Source organism: Antechinus flavipes, chromosome 4, assembly GCF_016432865.1.
Source record: "Antechinus flavipes isolate AdamAnt ecotype Samford, QLD, Australia chromosome 4, AdamAnt_v2, whole genome shotgun sequence".
NCBI classification, from domain to species: Eukaryota; Metazoa; Chordata; class Mammalia; order Dasyuromorphia; family Dasyuridae; genus Antechinus; species Antechinus flavipes.
The window spans coordinates 445,375,440-445,381,767 of NC_067401.1; the positions used below are offsets into that span (position 1 = coordinate 445,375,440).

Sequence of the window (6,328 nt, forward strand, 5' to 3'; positions counted from 1 at the left end):
TTAAAAAATTATATCTTTATTTCCACTACTCTCTAATTGAACTTGAACATTTCCTTCGATTGTTCAAAAAACATTATTCTGAGGAGTCCACATCATCCCCCCAAAGGGGTTAAGAATGGCTCTAAATAAAAAAAAAATTTAAAAACTCCACCAAGGAGCCAAAGCCCACTCAAAATTAATAAATAGAAAATCTGAAAAGTCCCAGATGTTCTTAATGGGTATGAATTTCTCTCAGCTGGGTATCATATAGGCGTTTACAGCAGAACTGTAACTTTGGCTTCCCTTCCACATTTGGTTCCATCCTCTAATTGACATGATTAGCTTTATTACTAGACATAGGCAGCCTGTGCTTTTAAGAGGTGGAAGAAAATCCAACAAATATTCACACCCACACCCACACCCCACCGATACAACCCAACTTACCCTGGTGCCTGAAATTCCACTTCTAGAGATTACTTTTTTTTTTTTTAAGTTAAAGACAAATTCTCTAGGAATGTCTTGTTAAAATACAAACACCCCCAGAAGGATAACATCATTGGCCATTAATGTCAAAGCTTGAGTAGTTTGTCAGAAGTCCTTTGTGACAGGAAACCTAGAATAGTTGAGTCACTGTATAGCTAAGTTTCGATAAGGGACGAAAAAGGATAAATTCTAAAAGACGCAGGGTTTTGCTCCGGGCTGTGGCAGTTAAGATGAATGGACTACGGCAGCTAGATGGAGTCGTGGATAGAGCACCAGCCCTGAAGTCAGGAGGACCTGAGTTCAAATTTGACCTCAGACACTTGACACTTCCTAGCTGTGTGACCCTGGGCACTTAACCCCAATTGCCTCAGCAAAAACAAAACAAAAAGATGAAGGGACAAAACCAGACCAGTGGCCAAACTTTACCTATTTTCCTTAAGGCACTTGGCATAATGACAATCCAATAACAAAACCTCCCTCTTGAATCCTCTCCAAATGTCCCCTAAATCGAATGTCGGGTGGGGCCGCTGTTGTCAGTCAAGGACCTTTTATTAAACATCAGGCACGCTGCAAAATACAGAACATGCAAAGAAGAGCAAAAAAAAAAAAGTTTTCTGACACTATGTAATTGACTAGGAATAGAGGATACAGGGTAAAATTAAGTAGAAATTAATCTGAAAGGGAAAGGGATTACCCTGAGAAGAAAAAGAGGCAGAAAATGACTGAGACTTCTCGGAGTACTTCAGGATCTGGCCACCTGGGACAGAACATCAGCAGATTGTTTTGGGGAAGTTACCAGAGGGCTGGGGCGGGGGAGAAATGGACCAAACTCCAGTCTCAATCTCCTAACTAAACCTTACCATTCTCAGCCTCAGCCATGAGACAAACCAGACCAGAGAGGCCTTAAAGTTGGAGGCAGCCCATGAGCAGGCGAGGATGTGTGTATTATTATGGGGGGAGGAAGGAAGGGAAGGAAACAGCACTACTATCAGGCAGGGGATTCCCTCCCCACCCCCCCTGCCCGGCGCATTTTTGACATACGTAGGAGAGATCCCCAAAGGGGTGGGAAGGGAGGGGAAGGGTTGCAATCCTCCGCAGGATATCCCCTGCGTGATTTTTTTTTTTTTTTTAATGATGAAATGACTCTTGGAATGGAAAGAAAAAAACTGCGTGCTTGGCAGATTCCGACCTGGAGGCACTCCCGGGCCGGGGGATGGGTCCCCTGAGGCACCGGGTGGGAGGGGGGGAGCGGAGAGGAAGGAGGAAGGCCCCGGGTTCTCCAAGGCGACCCACATTTGCAGGAATGCAGCAGGGTCAAAGGCCCCGCGATTTCTAGCGGCGTATCTCAAAGGGCCTGGCTGGAACCCCCGCCTAGCCGCGTAGCAGAATGACGGAGCCTCTCAAGACTTTCACCAAATATGGGCCGGGGCTGGAAATGTCCTGGACCTAGCTCCGCCGGAAATCTCGGATTCTGGCAGCGGGAGTGTCTCCTCGCAAAAGTCTAAATGAAAAAAGGGGCAGGGCCTGCCTCTCGCCGCCGCCAGCTCCCTCACCTCACCCACCCCCGACGGGCGGGCAGCGCGCCTCCTTCCAGCAGGGGGGCATCTGCCAACCCCGAAAGCCCTCCCTCTCCGCGCCCCAGCTGCTCTGACAGCGTCTGCAGAGGGAGGCGCGGGCCGGGAGCGGACGGTCAGCCCGTCTGCCCCAGCTCCCTTAGACGGCTGCCGCGGGCTGCAATCCAAGAGCAAAGTGCGCGCAGCCCCAGCGAGAAGTCAGTTTCACGAAAGCACAACAGAATACTGGGACTTACGCTAGAACGGAAGGTTAAATTGAAGGAATAAATAGAGTGTTAAAGCTCCCAGGGACGTAAGAAGCCAGAGATGCCTTATGGATTGGGGAGGAGTGGGGGGAGGGAAAGGAAGGTTTACTCCTGCTCCACGGCGCTGGGTTGCGTTATCAGAGGCTTCAGTTTCACACCGCTTACTCTGACCTTGGAAAAGGTTACTTAGTCTCTCAATGATCTATTTCCTCATCTGTAAAATGAGACCAAGGTATTACTAATCTTCTAAAGCCGCTTTCCACTCTAAAGCTGTGCGTCTATTAAAAAAAGATGCTTCTTTTCTTTGTATATTTCTGGTTTTCAATTCCCATCACTGTTTTCACCTGGAAGTCATTCTAGGGTTCTTCTTTAATGGTCTTTTCGAGTAGGGAGGGATAGGGATGAGTCACAACTGATGTTCAATTATTGGACAGGGAGAGGGTTGAACCGCTAGCAAATAAAAAAGTTGGCACTAAGTGTGAATTGTGTGTATTTGTAAATAAGCAGGTACTATGGGCATATGACCAAAATAGATGCATACCTGGGTACGTGTGTGATGGTGTATTGTGCGCGCGCGCGTATGGGGGAGGGGGGATGGAGAATGAGGTTATGACTGGGAAAACAAAATTCAGAGTCATTATTACTCTAAATTGCTAGCAGCCACACAAGTGGCCCCTTCTTTCCATCCTTTGTACTTCCCTGGTATCAGTAACGCAAGAATTGTCCCCACCGCTCAGCCCCAAGTCAGGAAGGAGCTGCAGAAGACAAACCCTTTCTCTCTAACTTATAGCCCAAGGAAACAAGGTTGCCGGTTATTCCTGAAAATAACACCATATGAAAAGAAAAGGAAAAAAAAAAAAAACAACAAAGAAAGAAATCCAGCAGAATTAACACCCGAAGCAACACTTACCCATAAACATTAGCACATTTCCCCCCAGTCCGTCAACATGAAACGATCTTCTCTAGTTCTCTCAGAGGTGGAAATGAGAAGGCGACCAGACGTCTGGGATTTCTGGACCATCCTTCAGACAGGAACGTGTGGAGCTGCAGCTTTTCCTCTCTCCTAAAAGCCTATCCTTCATTCGCAGTGGCACACAGGGCATACTGTATGGTAATGGCATGCACACAGGTTAACAGCAGCCACCCCACTAGCTCCCCCACCCCCTCATTTTCTCTGGCTGCCTCTCTCTTCCCCCTACTCCCCCTCTTCCCTTTTCTCTACCCCACCCTTTTTGCTTTTTCATGGGCGGCTGGCTGGAGGGGTGTCTAAGTTTCTCCTCTCAGGCAATAAGCCCACACACCCTGTGTCAGAAACTTTAATCTGATTTTTCAAAGAATCCCTGTTATGGTAGTGTGTGTGTGTGTGTGTGTGTGTGTGTGTGTGTGTGTGTGTGTGTGTACGCGTGCTGTGGTAGAGCAGATCAGCCTTCTTTCCCCTCCCCCATCACCAATAAACTAATAAGTTATATATGACCAATTGGATCCTCCACTCTTATTTTCTTTTAAAGCATGATTGCGTGAAAAACAAGGAATTCCGAAGAATTTCCTGCCCTGGGAACAGAAGTGGTCTATATTTAACAACATTTAAAGCTGTCGAGAATGCTTTGTGGTTGGATAACAGAGGCAGAAAAATGTTAAAAATGCAGGCTACTGCTATACCAAATATGGAAATATTGTTACGTCTGGTGTCTGATTCACCATCTGGAAATACTTACAGCCATGAAGTCAAATAGAAAAGACGCCACAACAGAAGCCAGAAACTCTTCTCCCAAGTCTCCATTCTCTCTCCACGCCTTCCTCCTACCTCATCTCCCTCCCCTGCCCCCAGTCCCTTCATTAACTAAAAACCGTTAAAGGAATCGAATTTGGGAAAGTAACATCCTGACAGAAAGGATGAGGTTGGTTATGGATGGGGAGCAGGGCCTGGAGTTCCCTTCAGATATTTGCCTATACTCCAATGATTTGATTTTATTGAAAAGAATCATTTGCCTCCAAAAGCTTAAACCAGGAACTTCTGTTACAGCAAATACTGCATAAAGTATGGAGAATGAACATTTCCTGATGTGGGAAATTCTGCTCTTCATTTTCAAAGGAAAAGTGCAGTTTGTGCTAATGGCTTATCTTTGTCTACTATAATAAAGGTCATGGAAAGTTCAATATTTCCTAGAAATGTTGGGGTTACCTTGCTGACTTGGCTAGTTTAATTATTTATGTATTTTATGCAGAATAGGCCTATAAATGAAAAGCATCCTAGTTTCTCCAATAGCATGCATTAAGGGATGGAGATTGAAATATTTGTGCATTGTCCATGAAGATGATGAGACCTGAGATTGATTTTTACAGTTTTAACATACCCATAAATTTCACTGAAGTTGTCAGTGAAATTCAATGAGTAGACTGCCTTCACAGGGTCTTTACTCAGAAAACAACAGGTAGAATATAACACTCATAAACCATCTGTGACTATTTTTGTCATGGAAAAATGACGCAGCCAGCTAGTACCTTTTAAAATAACATTTTTTATTTCTCAATACCACATTTAAAAACAAGCCTAGATAGTTCAATGCACAATTCCCCAGAGAAGGGAAGTTTCCAATCCAAGGAATCCCTAGGATCCCCTTTCACAATATCGTCAATTTCAATTTCAGGGGCAGATTCCTAGATGGTGATTGTCCCTTGTTCCCTATCTCCTCCCCTTTCATCCCCAAGAATTCAGAAAAATGCAGTTGTGAGTGTCATCCAAACTGGAATTCTTGCAGAACTTGTGAGTGGCTCAACTAAAGATCATTTAGATGTCATCATTTCAGTTCCTGATTAGGTGCTCATCATCTACAACCATGAGCTAAACACCTTCTAGCTATCATTGAAACGTTCTCCCTGAGAATCTTTTGCTTTTCATCTAGGGACTGCAAATCCAAGCACTGGGCAACCCCCCCCCCAAAAAAAAAAAAACAAAAAAAAACAAAAAAAAAAACAAAAAACTGGGACCTCCAACCGTAAACAAGCTCGGGGTGGGAGTGGGGAATAAAGGAGACGATGTGAGAGGGGAGCTTTGCTTGGGAGGTTGCCCGATAATGGGAAATGACTTATTGTTTTACTTTCATTCATAAACGGCAGCGTTAATCTGCAAGATACTCGTTAATCTGCAAGATACTTTCTTGACTCACGTACAGTAGGCTAAAGTCTCAGGATATGTTCACTAATACATGCATGGATCCTAACCTCCTTCCTCCCTCCCCTCCCCCGGTCCAAAAGATACTTTGCTCTGCCTTTCAGTGTAAATAAAGGCGTTCGCTGCCTTCCCGGGGCGAAAGCTTTAGTAGCCTGCTAGTAAAATAAAAACGAGCACATAAATATTGTTTTGTGGTTGTTCCCTCTCGGGTCCTCCCCCCCTCCCCCAGTTCTCTGTTTTCCGGATCCCCATTGCTCTTGCCATCACTTTCCACACTTTCCATACTTTCCCTTTCTGTCTCCCTCCCGGCTCTCCCCTACCCTCGCAGCCTCCAGCGAGGAAAATCCTCCCAGATCTAAGTGGTTATTTCAAATGGAAAAAAAAAAAAAAATGGCCTGTTTTCTCGATGGGTCTGGGACAAAAAAAGGTGCAAGGAAGCCAGGGGAGGCGCTTGGCTGGAGCCCGCGCCAAAGAAGCATTCCTGAGATGTTTGAGAATTCTTGAACGCTCAGACAGCGCCTACGTCACTCAGCTGCACACACGCGGCGGCGCTGACTCGGCCTATAAAAGGCGCGGCGCGCTGCTCCTCGGCATACAGCGAGAGGATCTCCTCCGAAGCGTGCTGGCTGACCTCAGCAGCTGCAAGCAAAACGCTGCGGCCACTCTCGCCGAGCTTCTGATCTCCGAGCAAGTTCCGCCGCCCCGCTGCCGGATCTTTGAGCCCCTCTCTCCAGGGGGCAGATCCAGATCCCAGCAGCCAGCCTCCCAAGTCCCGGCTCAAGAGTTCTGCGGCTCCGCTCAAAGAGTTCTCCGCCTCCATCCCCAAGTTCTACTCGCGTTGTTTCTTTTTCTTTCTTTTTAATTTTGGCTGCAAT

The 6,328-nt window shown here is 46.2% G+C and overlaps 1 long non-coding RNA gene across 1 annotated transcript in view; it reads right to left on the minus strand.

The window, feature by feature from the left end:
- LOC127563049 (uncharacterized) overlaps window positions 1–3,432 on the minus strand; it is a 91,784-nt gene extending 88,352 nt beyond the window's left edge. The window contains exon 1 of the long non-coding RNA XR_007953879.1: window positions 3,192–3,432. This is a non-coding gene — a long non-coding RNA (uncharacterized LOC127563049). The remainder of the gene's footprint in view (window positions 1–3,191) is intronic.
- Window positions 3,433–6,328: the final 2,896 nt, after the last annotated feature.